Source organism: Dromiciops gliroides, chromosome 2 (genome assembly GCF_019393635.1).
Source record: "Dromiciops gliroides isolate mDroGli1 chromosome 2, mDroGli1.pri, whole genome shotgun sequence".
Classification (NCBI taxonomy): Eukaryota; Metazoa; Chordata; class Mammalia; order Microbiotheria; family Microbiotheriidae; genus Dromiciops; species Dromiciops gliroides.
The window spans coordinates 692171559-692190857 of NC_057862.1; positions in this window are offsets into that span (position 1 = coordinate 692171559).

Genomic DNA, 19299 nt, shown 5'->3' on the forward strand with positions numbered 1-19299 from the left:
TTGTTGCAGGATCTGGAGTTGTTTTGTCTAGAAAATGTAGACAGAAAAAAAATAACTTATCATTATCTTCACACAATTTCAGAACTTTAAAGTACATTAGAGGTCATAAATTCTAATCTATACATTAAAAGAGTTGCCACTAGAAGTGATCGCATCTTCTCTTGAGCATCTGTAGTAGAAGAGAACCCAACATTTAATGTTAGTCTGTGAATGTAACTCTAATTGCTAGGAAGTCCATTTTTATATCCAAACTAAATTTTTATCTTTGAATCTGGATTTTATGACAGGAGCAAATTCCTCTTGATAGAACAGTTTACCATGTTCTGAAGTCATCTACTGTGTCCTCCAAACTAAATGCCATTTTTATGGTGTTTTGTTTGCTTGTTTGTTTGTTTGTTTTTTCCATTTCATTTTTTTTAAGATCTTTGTACGCCACATCTTTAACTGTCTTCATCAGTCTTATTTTAACAACATGTCTCTCTAAATGCAGACCTAGGTTGTTTTAGTTTCTTGGCTGCTGAATCATACTATTAACTCTTATTGAGACAAGTCCACTTAAGAAAATTCAGATATATTCTCCTGACATAATTCCTTATAAGATTGACATTGTAATGATTCATAGCAGTGATTTAGGCAAAATTTTTTTTTTAATTTTCATTCTGTCTTTCTTCCTGGGTTTCAGTTATGCCTCTCAATTGTGTGTTATTTGCAAATCTAATAAACTTTCCATCTATTCCGTTAAACAAAAACCGTTACTCTTAACAATGTCAAATGATAGAGAACAGTTCCGTAGAACAGTCCACTCAAGTCCAGCCTCCTTGTTCACATCATGAAATGACTCTTTAACCATTAAGTCTGGCCTTTGAACTTTTAATTAATCTTCTTATTAATGTTCAGTGCTTACCATAAGCCTAATCCATAATAGGTGCTTAATAAAATTTTATTGATACTTTCACATATCTCATGTCTTTTTTTCCACAAAAAAATGCATGGAATTTTAACAAATAATTTGGAAAAAACATAGGTGAATTATATCTGCTTTCTTCTTTTGATATATTATTCAAGCAACTTTGTAAATACTCAACTCAGTTCACCAACAATAGCCCAATCAGTCCACCATAGCCTACAAGTTCCCCAAGAAAAGCTTGTGCATGGGGACTTTCCCTCATATCCCATTCATTCCATTCACATAGCAATCCCTTATTCATGCTGTATCACCAATTATTTTTACTATTGCAATAGCTTCTTTATCCATATCCCTGTCTCCAGTACCTCTCTTCTCTATCCAATTGTCCACAAAGTTTTCAAGTGGATATTCCTGAAACATAAGTCTGACTTATAGGAATCAGTAACCGACTCTCTGACTCAAGAAGCTCCAGTGGCTCATTGTTTCCTATGGAATGAAATATAAGCTCCTCATTAGCAGTTTTACCTCTTCACAATCTGGCTCCAGGTTACATTTCTAAGTTGATTATATATTGCTTGCTGTAACCTATGGTTCAGCTAAACTGGCCTGTTTGCTGTTTTGTCAATCACCTTGCATTTCCTATCTCCCTTGCTTTTGCATCTCTGTACCCTATCCCTGGAGTGAACTCAACTTAATGATTTAAAAGCCTGGTGTTCTTGTAAACTCAACCCAGGTTCTACATCTGCCTTGAGGCAATTCTTGATATCTCAGATAAAATGGCTGCCTTTAGCCCTCCTTGAAATCACTTAGTATTCATTTGGCATCTACTTTGTATCTATACATCTATGTGTATACAGTGTTTCTTCTGATGGAATGAAGACTAGAAATATTTATCTCTCTCTCCCTCTCTCTTTCTCTCTCTCTCCCTCCATCCATCCCTCCATCCTTTCCCTTCCTATCTACATATGTTTAGCATATAACAGAATTATTCGTAGGTAGAAGGAGCTTAACGGTATTGATTAATGAAAATCATGGTCACTGGCATCTATATCTATAAACCTAGTCACTCCTCTTCTTTCCTCAATAAGTTTGGTAGATGGCTCACAATATTTCTCTCCTCCTCAAAGCCTTCACTCATAATAGGGAACTTGAACATATATTTTGTCTCTTCCACAAACATCCTAACCACAAGGTTCCTCAATGTCCTCGTTTTCCATGGCCTACTCTTCCATCGCACTTCAGTCACATGCAAAGATAGAGTTAAAATTAAAAGTCTTTTTTCTTTCTTTCTTTCTTTTTTTTTAATTCGACACAAGGGAATATGGCCAGAAGTCTAAAGTTCAGCTCCTGGGGAGCAGATTTATGGCATGTTGCATGTTCTCAATAAACCAGAGGAAAGACAATGCTTTCATATAGAGATTAGGGGAGATTTGAAACTGGAAAGTTACAATGTTGGAGAGTAGGGGTGCTTGAAACAGTTGGAACCACGAAGTTATCATCACTTCCTGATCCTAGTCACTTAAAAGAACATCTGGGTTACAAGTGATGGAGGAGGTCAAAAGGGTTAACAGATAAAATAACCAGCAGAGAAACTAAGTTTTGTGTTCTTATCAACAGTATAGCAACAGAGGTTCTGAGTCCCTATCAACCAAAACTATGAACAGAAGCTTAAATGGTAGCCAGGGATTACTAATCCTGGAGGACAGGAAACAGAAGCTATACCTAGAAACCAGATCTTAAAGTAAAGAGACATCCTGAACAGAGAGACCCTTGGGTCTGACAAGTTTCAATATGTCTAGGAACATACTAGGAAGGACCAAATGTGCCCTTAGGTTCACCTTATGACATTTAAACACCAAAAACACACCCCTAGAGATGTCATGGGACCTCAGAAAGTCCAAAATAGGATATGAACTGCCTACAAGGAAGAGATTAAAATAATGAGGAGATAACCTATTTTTTCGCACAATAAATACAATGATTTCCATCTCCATATTCCAGGCAACTTTCTCCTTTGGGAGATTTTCCCTGTGGCCACTAGTCTTTTAATAAAACTTGGGAAACTGAGTCACTGAGTCTTGTAATTCTTTGGGACACCTCATGATCAATTTGGGCAATTAAATCCATTCCCCACTTCAATTAGACTCCTGATCTAAATTTTAAGGCACTTAATTTCTGAGTATACTTGACACATCTGCTTTACTCTCTGTTTGACTAACTGCTTTGCTTTTCCAAGGGAAGAGTATCTTCTAACTCACCCCAGCAAGTTGATCAACTTTTATTTCTCATATTCAGTGTCCTCTAACTGGAGCCAGGCCTACTAGGACTGTCACTACAGTACTACCATTCCCCCACTTCCCCAGCCTCACCACCTCAACTCCATATTCTCTCATCCTCATATCAAATTTATTATCAAGTCCTGTCAATTTCACCTTTGCAAAATCTCTTAAATATGCCCCCCTCTCTCCTATCACAATGCTACTTGTAAGGGAATGGGGGTTGCGCTCCTCTCAGTTGCCTTAAAGGTCTGCCTCTCCCACCCCCCAAACTCCCTCCTCCCCCAACAAACAAAATCACATGATTCAGGGAAACCCTAGGCTGGTCAAGTCTGGGAGCAATTTGAAGGATTGTCTTTGTGTTGCCTTCCCCACTGACTATACTCCATTTTGATTGGCTAGTTTTTTGGCACCAGTTTTTGGCACTTGGATTGTAAGGGTGAAGAAGGGGAGGGGCCAGTCACATTAAGAGATAAAAAGAAGGCCAGCAAGTCTCCATTTTGTTGTGCATTTTACTAGGAAGTTGCCCATTCTCCCAAGAATGAAAATAAAGGAGCTTTTTGAAACATCTCCAATGCTGGGTTCCAGAAATTTTTGAATGCTATTTCTCACACTACTACACTGTTGCAAGTGTCATGGGGAAAATAGGGTAGGGGGTTTGGGTAGAGGATAGGGGTTTGGGGTCCTTAGGAATTCCTCTTTAAAGAATTATGCCGAGGGGGCAGAGCCAAGATGGTGGAGAGGAAGCAGCAAACTGCCTGAGCTCTCCTTCTGTTCCCTCAAAAAGAACATTAAATCAAGCCTCTGGACGGATTCTGAAACTACTGAACCTGCAAAGGGACAGAGAGACACAGTCCTCCAACCAGAGATAATTTAGAAGACTTCAGGAAAAGGTCGGTCTGACTCGGGCAAAAGGGAGGCCCAGCGCAATACAGCAACCCAGGGGGTCAGGGCAAGTCAGCAGGAGCTGTGGGCCACAGCTGAACAACTAAGGTCCCTGGAACCTGGTTCAAAAATCTGCTGGCCAAGAAGGGCAGTGGAAAAACCTATCTGCACCAGCCGGGAGGGCGACGAACAGGTCAGGCGGGAACTGACGCCAGGAGCGGGCGCCTGGCTGACCGAGCACACCCAGACAGGAAGTGCAGGGTGGGGGATCTCCACACACCATAAAGGCCTCAGAGTAAAAACCCAGTCCCACAGCACCTATACCCCTGCACAAGAAGCCCAAAACAGGGACCCTGGTGCCCCCAGAGCAGACTTCAAAGTAAAAAATAAATAAATAAGCTGCAATAATGAGTAAGAAGCAAAAAAGAGCCTTCTCCATTTAGACCTTCTGTATCAATAGGGAAGAAGCCAATGCAAACTCAGATGAGGACAATAGCCTCAAATTGCCTACATGTGAAGTCTCACAAGGGAAGGTGAATTGGTCTCAGGAACAAAAAGCCTTCCTGGAAGAGCTCAAAAAGGATTTTAAAAATCAATTGAGAGAGGTAGAAGAAAAAATGGGGAGAGAAATGAAAGCAAAACAAGAAAACTATGAAAAAAGAATCAGCAGCTTGGAAAAGGAAGCACAAAGATTGACTGGCCAAATGGAAAAAAAAGTGCATAATTTCACTGAAGAAAACAATGCCTTAAAAAATTCAGTTAGCCAAATGGAAAAAAAGGGGCATAATCTCATTGAAGAAAACAGTGCCTTAAAAATTTCACTTGGCCAAATGGAAAAAAAGGTGCATAATCTTATTGAAGAAAACAATGCTTTAAAAATTAAAATTGGACAGTTGGAACATAAGGAATCCATGAGACACCAGGAATCGGTCAAGCAGAATCAAAAAAATGAAAAAATAGAAGAAAATGTGAAATACCTCCTTGGAAACACAACTGATCTGGAAAACAGGTACAGGAGAGACAATTTGAGAATCATTGGACTGGCTGAAAGCCATGACCAGAAAAAGAGTCTAGACACCATATTCCAGGAAATTATTAAGGAGAACTGCCCTGATATCATAGAATCAGAGGATAAAATCATCATTGAAAGAATCCACCGATCACCTCCTGAAAGAGACCCCAAAAGGAAAAGTCCAAGGAACATTGTAGCCAAATTCCAGAATTATCAGGTGAAGGAGAAAATACTCCAAGCAGCCAGAAAGAAGCAATTTAAATATCATGGAGCCACAGTCAGGATTGCTCAGGACCTGGCAGCTTCAACATTAAAGTACCGCAATGCTTGGAATATGATATTCCGGAAGGCAAAGGAGCTTGGATTGCAGCCAAGAATCTATTACCCAGCAAAAATGTGCATTTTCTTTCAGGGGAAAAGATGGACATTTAATGACATTGGGGACTTTCAATCTTTCCTGGTGAAAAGACCAGAACTGAATAGAAAATTGGACTTCAACATACAAGACTCAAGAGAAGTTTAAAAAGGTAAACAGAGGGGGAGAAAAAAAAGGTTACCCTATTCAGTTAAACTGTTTATATCCCTACATGGGAAGATAATACTCATAACTCTCAAGAATTGTAAATGTATTTGGGCAGAGAGAAGGACTTTACACAGAGGGTGTAAATATAAATTGTCTTTGATGTGATGATACAAAAAAAAATTTAAGGGATTAAAAAGAGAGTCTCTGGGGAGGAGAGGAAAGGGGAGGTGGAAGGGGATGAATTATATCATATGAAGAGGTAAAAAAAAAACCTATTACAATAGAGGGTAAAAAGGAGGGGTGAACATTGTTTCAACCCTATTCTCATTAGATCTGATTCAAAGAGGGAATAACATATACGTTCATTGGGATAAAGAAACTTAACTCATTCTTTAGGGAAGCAAAAGGGGAAGGGAAGGGGGGGACTGATAGAAGGGAGGACAAAACAAGGGAGAAAAGGGTAAAGAAAAGAGGGGGGTGATAAAAAGGGAGGGCAGATCGGGGGAGGCAGGGGTAAGAAGTAAAACCTCGGTGAGGAGGAATAGGGTGAAAGAAGGTGGGGAAAGTACAAAGGGGGTAAATAGAATGGAGGGGAATAGACAGTCAGTAATAATAACTGTGAATGTGAATGGGATGAACTCTGCTATAAAACGGAAGGGAATTGCAGAGTGGATTAAAAACCAGAATCCTACAATATGCTGTTTACAAGAAACACATTTGAAGCAGAGAGATACACACAGAGTAAAGGTAAAAGGCTGGAGTAGAATATATTATGCTTCAGCTAAAGTAAAAAAAGCAGGGGTAGCAATCCTTATCTCAGACAAAGTGCAGGCAAAAATAGATCTCATTAAAAGAGATAAGGAAGGAAATTACATCTTGCTTAAAGGTACTATACATAATGAAGTAATATCAATATTGAATATGTATGCGCCAAGTGATATAGCATCCAAGTTCTTAAAGGAGAAGTTAAATGAGTTACAAGAGGAATTAGACAGTAATACTATACTAGTGGGGGATCTGAACCTCTCCCTCTCAGAATTAGATAAATCTAGCCAAAAAGTAAATAAGAAAGAAGTGAAAGAGGTGAATAGATTACTAGAAAACTTAGACATGATAGATGTCTGGAGAAAATTGAATGGGGATAGAAAGGAAGATACCTTTTTCTCAGCAGTACATGGCACATTTTCAAAAATTGACCATGTATTAGGGCACAAAAACATCATAGCTAAATGTAGAAAGGCAGAAATAGTAAATGCATCCTTTTCAGATCATGATGCAATAAAAATTACGTGTAAGAAAGAGCCAGGGAAAAGTAGAATGAAAATCAATTGGAAACTAAATAATTTCATTCTAAAGAATGAATGGGCCAAACAAGAAATCATAGAAACAATCAATAACTATATCCAAGAAAATGACAATAATGAGACAACATACCAAAATCTATGGGATGCAGCCAAAGCAGTGCTTAGGGGAAAATTTATAGCTCTAAATGCTTACATGAATAAAAAAGAGAAAGAGGAGATTAATGAATTGGGCATGCAATTTAAAAAGCTAGAAAAAGAACAAATTAGAAATCCCCAATTAGATACTAAATTAGAGATCCTGAAAATCAAAGGAGAAATTAATAAGATTGAAAGCAAAAAAAAACTATAGAATTAATCAATAAAACTAAGAGCTGGTTTTATGAATAAACCAATAAAATAGATAAAATATTGGTTAATTTGATTTAAAAAAAGAAAGAAGAAAACCAAATTACCAGTATCAAAAATGAAAAAGGGGATGTTACCACCAATGAAGTGGAAATTAAATCAATAATTAGGAATTATTTTGCCCAACTGTATGCCAATAAATTTGACAATCTAAATGAAATGGATGAATATTTACAAAAATACAAACTGCCCAGGTTAACTGAAGAAGAAATAAAATCCTTAAATAAACCCATATTAGAAAAAAGAAATTGAACAAGCCATTAATGAACTCCCTAAGAAAAAATCCCCAGGGCCAGATGGGTTTTCGGGTGAATTTTACCAAACATTTAAAGAACAATTAATTCCAATATTATACAAATTATTTGGAAAAATAGGTGAAGAAGGAGTTCTACCAAATTCATTTTATGACACAAATATGGTGGTGATACCAAAACCAGGCAAAGCAAAAACAGAGAAAGAAAATTATAGACCAATTTCCCTAATGAATATTGATGCTAAAATCTTAAATAAGATATTAGCAAGGAGATTACAGCAAGTGATCACCAGGATAATACACTATGACCAGGTGGGATTTATACCAGGAATGCAGGGCTGGTTCAACATTAGGAAAACTATTAACATAATCAACCACATCAATAAGAAAACCAACCAAAATCATATGATTATCTCAATAGATGCAGAGAAAGCTTTTGACAAAATACAACACCCATTCCTAATAAAAACACTGGAGAGTTTAGGAATAGGGGGAGCTTTCCTTAGAATAATAAACAGTATCTACCTAAAGCTATGAGCAAGTATTATATGCAATGGAGATAAATTAGAGGCCTTCCCAATAAGATCAGGGGTGAAACAGGGATGTCCATTATCACACCTATTATTTAATATTGTACTAGAAATGTTAGCTTTAGCAATCAGAGAAGAGAAAGGAATTAAAGGAATTAGAATAGGCAAGGAGGAAACAAAACTATCACTCTTTGCAGATGATATGATGGTATAATTCAGGAATCCTCGAGAATCAAGTCAAAAATTACTTGAAACAATTAACAACTTTAGCAAAGTAGCAGGATATAAAATAAATCCACATAAATCATCAGCATTTCTATACATGACCAACAAAGTCCAGCAGCAAGAGATAGAAAGAGAAATTCCATTTAAAGTAACAGTAGATAATATAAAATACTCGGAAGTCCACTTGCCAAGACAAACCCAGGAACTCTATGAACACAACTACCAAACACTCTTCACACAAATCAAATCAGATCTAAATAATTGGAAAGATATCAATTGCTCATGGAGAGGCAGAGCTAATATAGTAAAAATGACAATACTGCCTAAATTAATTTACTTATTCAGTGCCATACCAATCAGACTACCTAAAAATTATTTTATACAGCTAGAAAAAATAATAACAAAATTCATCTGGAAAAACAAAAAATCAAGAATATCCAGGGAAATAATGAAAAAAAATTCACAGGAAGGTGGGTTAGCGGTACCAAACCTGGAGCTTTACTATAAAGCGGCAGTCATCAAAACTATCTGGTACTGGCTAAAAAATAGAGTGGTAGATCAATGGAATAGGCTAGGTTCAGGAAATGCAGTAGTAAATGACACTAGTAATGTAGTGTTTGATAAACCCAAAGACTACAGCTTCTGGGATAGGAACTCAGTATTTGACAAAAACTGCTGGGAAAACTGGAAGATAGTATGGCAGAAATTAGGCATAGACCAACATCTTACACCTTATACTAAAATAAGGTCAAAATGGATACATGATTTAGACATAAGAGGTGATACCATAGGTAAATTAGGAGAGAAAGGAATAGTGTACCTCTCAGATCTTTGGAAAGGAAATCAGTTTTTGACCAAACAAGAGATAGAGTATATTATAAAATGCAAAATGCATGATTTTGATTATATTAAATTAAAAAATTTTTGTACAAACAGAAGCAATGCATCCAAAATTAGAAGGGAGGCAGAAAGCTGGGAAACAATTTTTGAGGCTAGTACTTCTGTAAAGGCCTCATCTCTAAAATATATAGGGAATTAAATCAAATTTATAAGAATCCAAGTCATTCCCCAATTGAGAAATGGTCAAAGGATATGAACAGGCAGTTTTCTGATGAAGAAACGAAAGCTATCTATTCACATATAAAAATATGCTCTAAATCTCTAATGATTAGAGAGATACACATTAAAACAACTCTGAGGTACCACCTGACACCTATCAGATTGGCTAAAATGACAAAAAAGGAAAATAATAAATGTTGGAGAAGCTGTGGGAAAATTGGAACACTAATGCATTGTTGGTGGAGCTGTGAACTGATCCAACCATTCTGGAGAGCAATTTGGAATTATGCCCAAAGGGCGATAAAGCTGTGCATACCCTTTGACCCAGCAATTCCACTTTTAGGTCTTTTTCCCAAAGAAATCATGGAAGGGGGAAAGGGACCCACATGTACAAAAATATTTATAGCTGCTCTTTACGTGGTAGCAAGGAATTGGAAGTTGAGGGGGTGCCCATCAATTGGGGAATGGCTGGACAAGTTGTGGTATATGAATACAATGGAATACTATTGAGCTGTAAGAAATGATGAGCAGGAGGAGTTCAGAGAAACCTGGAGGGTCCTACGTGAGCTGATGATGAGTGAGATGAGCAGAACCAGAAGAACATTGTACACAGTATCATCAACATTGAGTGTTGACCTACTGTGATGGACTATATTCTTCTCACCAATGCAATGGTACAGAAGAGTTCCAGGGAACTCATGATAGAAGAGGATCTCCAAATCCAAGAAAAAAAAAAAAAGAACTGTGTAGTATAGATGCTGATTGAACCATACTATTTCTTTTGTTTTGGGTGCTGTTGTTTTTTTTTTTTTCTATTTTGAGGTTTTGCATCACTGCTCTGATTTTTTCTCTTGTAACAGGATTAATGCAGAAATAGGATTAATGTTATTATGTGTATATGTATGTGTGTATATATATATATGTATATGTATATAGATATATAGATATATCCTATATCAGATTACCTGCTGTCTAGGGGAGGGGGGAGGGGGGGGAGAAAAACCTGAAATTGTAAAGCTTGTATAAACCAAAGTTTAGAACTATCTTTACATGTAACAGAAAAAATAAAATACCTTATTAAAAAAAAAAAGAATTACACCCTCTTGCACACAAAGGCAGTTAGCATAAGATAGTAGTTTATTTAGAGGAAGGGGAAGGGAAACCATGAAAGAAATCCTTGGACTTCTACTCCTGGGGAGAAAGGCACAGAGCCTGTCTCTGAGATACCAATCTCCCTGAGCAGCAGACAGGCAGGTACTTTTATAGAGGACTGATGGAGATGACCATCTGACTGTGAAAAGTTCCCTTAGTGAGGGAGGACCATCCCCCACTAGTGGTGGCTGGGGGAATTGGGTGAGGGGAGGCTGTGGGTCTCTCAAGCCATCTCTCTCCTCAGGACACAAAGGCAGCAGCCACCCTCAAACTTATCTCCCCAGTGGTGAGGGAGACTAGAATGAAGGGTGGAGGTCCTGAAGCTAGCTCAGTCCGACCTGGTTCCACTTATCTCTTTAGGTGTGTCTGTTCTTTGGATTAGTTTCTCAAAGAGAAGGCTCTTTGATGTACCCCATAGAATTTCTGGGGTGCTCTGGGCCCATAACACAAGTCTTTATCATCACAAGCCTTGACCACTTCAATAGTCTGTCCATGGGTTTGCCTGCCTTAACTCTCCCCTCACTCTTATCTGTTTTCACTTCATTTACCAAAATGCGTTTCTGTAAAGCTCAGGTCCAAACATGCCATTTGCCTCAACTTCAAGAAAGAAAAGTGGATCCAGATTGCTTCCACGTTCAAATACAAAATCGTGTTTGACATACAAAGCCCTTCATAATGTAGCTCCATCCTCCCTTTCTAGTCTTCTTTCATTTTCACTACTCACCACATATTCTTTGATCCAGTGACACTGGCCTCTGGACTGTTCCACAAAAATATTCTACATCTGACTCCAGGCATTTTTTCCAGCTGGGCTCTAGCCCAGTTCCTGGAATTGTCTCCTTTGTCATCAAAGCTTCCAGGCTTACCTGGATTCCTTCAAGTACCAACTGAAATAGCATATCCTACAGGAAGCCCTTCTCAATCCTTCTTAATTCCAGCGCCTTCTTTCAATTAATTATTTTCTATTTATGGTATGTATGGCTTGTTTGTACACATTGTTTGCTTGTTGTCTCCACTATCAGCTCCTTGAAGGTAAGGATTGTCTTTGGTCTCTTTGTTATAACTCCAGTGCTTCGCACAGGGCCTGGCACATAGTAGGTACTTAATAAATGTTTATTGGTTGACTGACTATTGCCCAATATCACATGCTGGCAGAAAAATAATTCAAATTCAGCTACTGTGATTCCAAGCTGAGCTTATTTTCCACAGTACCATGTTGGCTTCCACTTAGAATCTCCACATATCAGTTCCCTTGTGCACAATGTGATATTAAAATAATTTTACTTCTCATTTCTAGGGTTTGTTGTAAAGATCAAATGGTATTATCTATGTAAAACATTCCTAAAATTTCAAGTAACTTGCCTATGTTAGTCAAAAACATAAACTAAGCACCTACTGTGTGACAGGCACTACACTAAGCATTGAGGATAGGGAAAAAAAAAAGGCAAAACACAATTTTTGGCCCTCAGGAGCTCACAGCTCTTATTAGTCCTTAAACACCAGAGATTAGGTTGAATTGTACTGAAGGCTTTCTGGCTTGATGCAAACATGAGAAGCCCAGGCTTTTCTTTGAGAGCATGAGGTCACTTCAATACCAGAACAAGGTTTTTACAAAAGCCTTTGGAGGGATATATTCTTTGGAATAGGTGTTTAATTCATTTTAACAGATTGATTTGTACATCTGTTAAGTTCACTATATTGCAGGAACAAATTTGGTATAAAAATGAGGCCTTCTCTCAGGCAACAAATTGGAATATTTAGTCAATAACCCATTGTTGTTGTTTATTCATGCCCAACTCTTCATGACCCTATAAATGGGGTATTCTTGGCAAAGATACAAGAGTGGTTTGCCATTCCCTTCTCAAGTGGATTAGGCAAACAGAGGATAGGTGCCTTGCCCAGGGTCATGCAGTTAATGAGTATCTTGAGGCCAAATTTGAACTCAGATCTTTTTGACTCCAGACATGGTGTTCTATTCAATGAGCCACCTGGCAGCAAAAATCCAATCAAGTGAAAACAATAATGGGTAATGAGAATATAGTAATGTAAGACTTACAAAGTGTTTTATGTAAGAGTATCTCATTTGATTCACGCATACATAACAAGACAGAGTCTTTTATGTAGATACACTTATTAACTTCATTCTAGAAATGAAGACATTGAGCGTGGGATAACTTACATGACTTTCTCAGTGTCACTTAACTAGTATCTAAAAAGAGATTTGGACCCATCTCTCTGATTTCATATCCAGCTATCTATCGACTATGCCATGCTACCTCAAGAGATGGTTGAATTTCACTGAATAAGCATGTCATTTTGCAACTGAGAAACAGAGACAAACACAGACAAATGAAGACTGATGCAGACATAGGAAAGAACAGAGATGGACAGAAAGACACAGAAAGATTTTGAGAGTGTCGAATATTAAAATATAGCTTTTGTATCTGCCTGCCTCCTACAAACAGATCAGAGAAATAATGTTTAATTTCTCCTGCAAATCAGAGACAGACAGAAAAAGAAAACATACCTGTCCTCCTAAGAAAAGAGATCAGAGACAAACAGCAAAAACATAATGTCAATTAAATAGTTTATTGTCCCAAGAAGAAATATGACAAGACACATGATCATTTGGAGAGCTCCCTCATAAGAGAGAAGCTCATGGGACTCCCCATTTCTGAGGGTATAGAAGGTTTTAGTGCACTGATTACAGAGCATTGTCAGTTTCAATAGTATGATACAGAAATCAACCCAGAAGCAAAAAGTAGTTTGACAATTTCAGTTATAACAAGTATGGAAGAAATACAGAAGCATCATGATAAGACCACAGGATTCAAAAAAAAGGGTTTGACGAGGCTGAGGATGCCCAGATGTTACCATAAGATAGGGACTCACTATCCTGAGGGAAAAGAAGTCACTAGGTAGGGTCTTTTACCTGCTAGCTATCTGGGTTCAGTTTGGAGTTCAGTTTAAGGACATTTTGCTCCTATTAATCCTATTAATCTAGGGTTTCATAAAATTCCCCTTGGATAATAAAATACCTCTATCAAATGCAGGTGATCCATATATTCATATTAACAAGAGTGATAGAGAAACTGAGTCAGAAAGAGACAGGAGTCAGAGGCAAAAACAGACAGCCCTATTTAGCAACTATGAGCTGTTTATCTCAATATTGTACAAAGATACAGATTCAGCAAAATATGTGCATTTCTGTATGAAGCAAGAATATAATTTCCTAACAATATTGCAAAGGACAGTTATCTTATCTCACAGCTTTGCTTTTGCTTATAGGGTATCTATTTTCATAAGAGTTTAAGAAACACTGACCATATTTCTGAGAGATGCTTTAATATCAGCCCTACAGTAAGAATGAAATCAAAGGCAATCTCAGTTTGTTATCAGTGCAGAGTAAACCAGAATAAGTCTCAGAAACATGAAATCTCATAATGGGAGGGAGCAGAAGAATCCCCTCTTTATTGTACTGACAAGTGATCAGCTAGCCATATCCTGACCAGCTTCTAGGAAGGGTAAACCCATTGTTTGCTGAAGCCCCTCATTCCTGCTTGGGACAGTTCTCAATACATTGGAATATATTTCAAGTTTAAAAGTATCTTGATACAACCTCAACCTAGTATTGTTAGTTCTGTCATCCAGGTATTTGTCAAATGTAAGCTAAAGATAAAATCATATGGCCTCTGCTACTTTGTACCCCCATTAGAGGATGAGAGAACAAGAGAGAGCATAGTTGTCCATTTTCATTCCAATAAAAAATTATATTGAGTGCTCCCATAAGACATATTCCTTTAAGCATTTCCCAGGACTTATATTGTAATTGCCTATTTTCTTCTCCCCCAGTAGTGCCCCTCCCCCTTGGTGATCTCATAAGTTCCCATGGATTCACTTATCTCCATGATATTGAATCTCAGATCTTCGTATCTGGCCCTAACCTCTCTTCTGATGTCCAGACTCAAATCTCCAGTGTCAGTAACCAAGTGGATTTCCTGTAGACAGTTTAAACTCAAGAGCTCCAAAATCCACCTCATTTTTTTGCTTACCTAAATTCTCTCTTCTTCTGAACTTCCCTATTATTAATTCAATCACCACCATCCTCTCAGTCAATCAGACTCCATCTCTATGACATATCCTGGACTCCTCACTCTCTTACAGCCAAATTCTAATCCATTGTCAAGGCTTGTTGATTTTACCTTTATTAACCTGGAAATTAAGGGAACAATATAGGAGAAAAGGTCTTTAATCTAGGCAGAGAGGAACTATAGCTGGTGGTATCACAAAGCAAGATGCTAGGAATGCCCAGAGGGGAACCTAGAACTGGGTTTGTAGAGCAAAGGGAAGACTGCTCTGTATAGAAACTACTTAACTCTCAATAGAAACTACTTAAATGTAAATGGATCTTTTACATAATAACATAAAGTCCTGGGAGTCAACTGGGGAATCACTGGGAGGGGATAGTTCATTTGGGGGAGGAGGTCCATAAATCAATCAAGAATCTGGAATAAGTCTCTTTTCTCTGGCACTGACACCACCTGGGCTTTAGCACCTTATACCCAGACTACTTCTAGAGCCCGCAGATTGAACCCTTCTTCCCACCCTCTCCTTCAGGCACAAGTCTCTACCCACTACAGTCAGTTCTCCACTCAGATGTCAAAGTGATCTTGCTAAAGTGCAGGTCTGACATTGTCACACCAAGTCAATAAATTCCAGTGGTTCTTTATCACCTCTAGAATTACATATAAAATCACTCATGTGTCGTTTAGTCACCTCAACCCCACATACCTTTCCAGACTTCTAACACCTTAACCCTCCACCCCCCCCCAACATTCTTTATCAAATGACACAGTCCTCCTTGTTGTTCTTTACAAAAACACTGCATTTCCTGATATCAAGCACTTTCACTGGCTATACTATCTCCCTCTTCATTACTTCCTTTTCTTTCCCCAGCTTCTTTCAACTTAAATTCCTATATTCTGCAAAACATCTTTACTTGCTATCTTTAATTTACTGTCTTCCCCCTGAAATTATCTGCAAATTATACTTTTCATATTTTGTGTTATAGGGGAAATTGGTAGGGGTTTGGGATAGGGGTTCTTAGGAATTCCTCTTTAAAGAATTATACTGTCTTCCACACAAATCCAATGAGAATAAAATAATGGTTTATTTAGGTGCTAGAGAAAGGAAACCAGAGAGAAATCCTTGGACTTCTTCTCATGGGGAGAAAGCATTGTGTGGGACAATTATGGATTTGAGTCAGTTTAAACTCTGAGGATGGAGTCTGAAAGATACCTAGCCCTGCCCTGCCAGAATAGCTAGCCTCTCGCTTTGCCTAAAAGTTAATTGCTTGTCAAATTCTCACTGTCTCCTTTAAGTTTTATTGTTGAGATGATGGACTTGGGACAGTTCTGTAAACTTTGGGGATGGGGTCTGGGAGATATCCAGTACCCCAGTAAGTTTTATTACTTGTCACAGTTCTACCAATTAGCACTATCTACTTTACTTCTGCTTAGTTCCCACATGGTTTATGGCCTGTAATAAAAATCGTGTCTCCGAATAGTTGGCTTGCTCCTCTCACATGTCAAAACCTCAGTCCCTGTCATGATTAATTGCAGTCAGATAAGGGAGTGATTTCTGCCTCCCTCTTTCTTTGACATTCCTCAGACTTGTACCCCTTCCCCTTCTCCCCTTTGTTCTTGGACATGTCTCCATACATGGATCACAAGCTGGGCATGCACCTTGGGTGAGACAGGATTGGATGTTAGATTGTGAGCTCATCCACCCTAGGTGTATGTGGGGACAGTCCTTTTCAAGATTACTATAAAAACCTAGAGGATTGGACCTATCTTTGCAAGACTTCAATGTGTAACTGGGTTTTGCCCGTCCTCATGAGGATGTAATAAATCTGTCTCTGCTTGACCTGGGGGTCTCCTCGAGTTATTTGGGTAAACTGAGGCAGTTTGTCCCAAACAGATGGGGGCTCATCCGGGATCTTTTTTGAGGATCTTTGTAGACTCTCAGGAGCCTGTCCTTCTGAACAAGGATGTCCCTGCTGAGTTAAGCAGGTTTGGAGGTCTGGCTCTTGGTGAGGCTTCTCAGCATCCATGCCCGGAGAAAGAGAGAGAGACTTAAAAGCCAACCAGACACAGAGGTGCTGGCTGAAGTAAGAAGGAATAACCAGATTGATTTGCAACATGTACATAGACCCAGGTTGGTGAGTAAACTGGGTGATCACTCAGGGGGATTTCTGGGAAGAAATTGGGGAATCCCTGGTTATAATCATCCTAAGGGCTGTTGAGTTTTGCATGGTTGAACAGGTCACTAGGACTGAATAGACACCCTGATACAAGATACAGAATCACCTTAGGGTGTCTCCTAGGGCCTATTGAGTCTTGCTGGGTTGAAAAGGATCTGGGGACTCCCAACCACAATAGACACCCCGAACAAAATATAGGAACTCCCTTGGGGGTCAATTAGGTTTACCTGTTGTGTTTGTGGGTCTGGAAAAAGAACCAGCCAGATGGTAGAGACCTTTTTAAGGCAGAGGACCATGCTGGGCCAGGGTTATTAGACCTCCCAAGCAAAAAACAGGAGTCCTGTGAGTTCAGAGTCAAGAGGCCGGACCAGGCTGAGACCTTGAGCAAAAGATGGGTAGAACATCTAGAATAGGACAACGTTTTAATAATTGGCAAGAGTCCCAAGTGAAATTAAATAAAAATAGAAATATTTTCAAAAGAAAACAAAACTATATTGACAAAAGAAGAAGAAAGGGAAATTAGTTTGGGTTAGAGAAGGGACTGAGAGATTGTAGAAGGAGAAGTTGTAGAATTGTAAATTACTCAGAATTTGAATTGGGCCATTGGAATGTGGATTCACTGAAGCCTCAGGTAAATGAAGGAAAAAGTGAATGTGATAAATTTGCTCTTAGAAATACCAGAAATTTGTAATAGGCAGATTAAAGTCCCCCGGGTCTATCTTTAAATGGGGTCCTTTAGTGAACTATTGGCTAAGCTGCCACTTTGCTAGTTTTAGGTAGTTTAAGTATGTAGAGAAAGTACGAGTAAGTTTCATTAAGTGAGAAGGAGGAATGAATGGTTAGGAAGCTGTTTACTAGCCTCCGTGGTCTGCCCTGTCTGCATTGACAGTGTGACCAGGGGTATGAGAGTGAAGAGTTGGGATTTTTGAGAGAGAGAAAGAAGGAAAGTAGAAGGAAGGAGAGAGAGAGAGAGAGAAAGAAGAAAGAAAAGAAAGCCCCCCCCCATTTCCCCTTTTTCTGCTGTGGGGGATGAGAGAGCAAACGCCTAGTGTATATCTGTCTTGAGATCTTCTTGTAGTGGAGTAGCTTAAAATTAGGAGTTATTTGTAATGTGTAAAAGTTTTAAGGAAAAATACTTTTTGTGTGTGTGGTCTCTAATCATTGAACCACACTGCCAAAGTTCAGTTTTTGGCTTGAAATACAGGATAGCCATCAAACTATTTCTAGGGGCTAAGAATGTCTCAGAGTAAAAGGTGGAGGCATAGCTAATTTAGCAAAGCCCTCTTTGAGATCTGTTGCATTGCAAGTGGTTAAGAAATATGCTTTTTATGTGCACAAAGGTTGTTTAAAATTATTAGAATTGACTAGAAATAATAAGGTAAATTAGCCTATTGGAACTTCTTTAACCAGTCTAAATCAGGATTAAAAAAGGAAATCTTAAAAAAAAAATTCTTTTGTAGTGGAACAATTTGAGGAAAAAAACCAGGAAAATAGTGCTTCGATTAAGTGGTTACGGGAAGAATTAGTACTAAAGTGAAATTATCAATGAGGTTCTATATGATATCATTCAGAAAACAAATTCGGGTTTAATTGAATTAATTCGGATTTAATTCTAAGTGAAATATGTACTGTTCTACTTGTGTAGTTTTAAACTGCCTACCTCAAGGTGATTTGTAACAAGTAAAGGAAAAGTGCCCAACAGTTTAATAGTTTGTTGTATAAGAGATATGGTCAGATTTGGATTCTCTAAATTCCTTTGGGTTATGAATTTCATTGAATGTGATAATGGTTTTCTGTGAAGTGGGCATAGTAAGAATATTCTCAGCTGCATATTAAGGCTTTAAGATCTAACAGATCTTCAGTAAAGTATAGTAATTTGCTTCTTTTCTAAAAGTTAGAAGTTTGATGGGATCTCTTTGTGAAACATAATTTGGTATTAGAGGGGGATGGGATTTGAAATCCTCAGCGCAGTCTCTTATCTTGAAGGACAGGAGAAAAAGAAAGTCAGAAGTAAAGACTCGGTCTGGCTAAAAAGAACTTCTGGGTTATTTTGGGATCTGGGATATTGTAATTTGAAACAGCAACAACTACAACAAAAAATAATCATAATGAGAGAATTGTAAAAGGGGCCTAGTAAATTTGTTATTATAATTGGAATGAGTTAATTGAATATTTCCTTTTTGGTTTAGAAGAAGCTGAAATTCCTCCCCACTGCAAACACGTTAGATGAGAGAGAAGGGGAGCCGAGATAAAGTTAAACTTTCCTCAATTCAATCCTGGGGAATTCCAATTTTAAAGGTTTCTTTCTGAAGTTGAGGATTGAAGAAGAGAGCTATATTTAGCATTTGAAAGTATTTTATGTCATGAAGGGTTGGTGAATATTCCTTCTCACATAAGGATAAATTTTAAGTGTTTCTTAAGAAGGGAAAAATAGTATGTTTTCAGGATATAATGTGTAATTTAGAAGGTTTTCTATCTTATTTGGAAGCCAATTTGTTGCAATGGC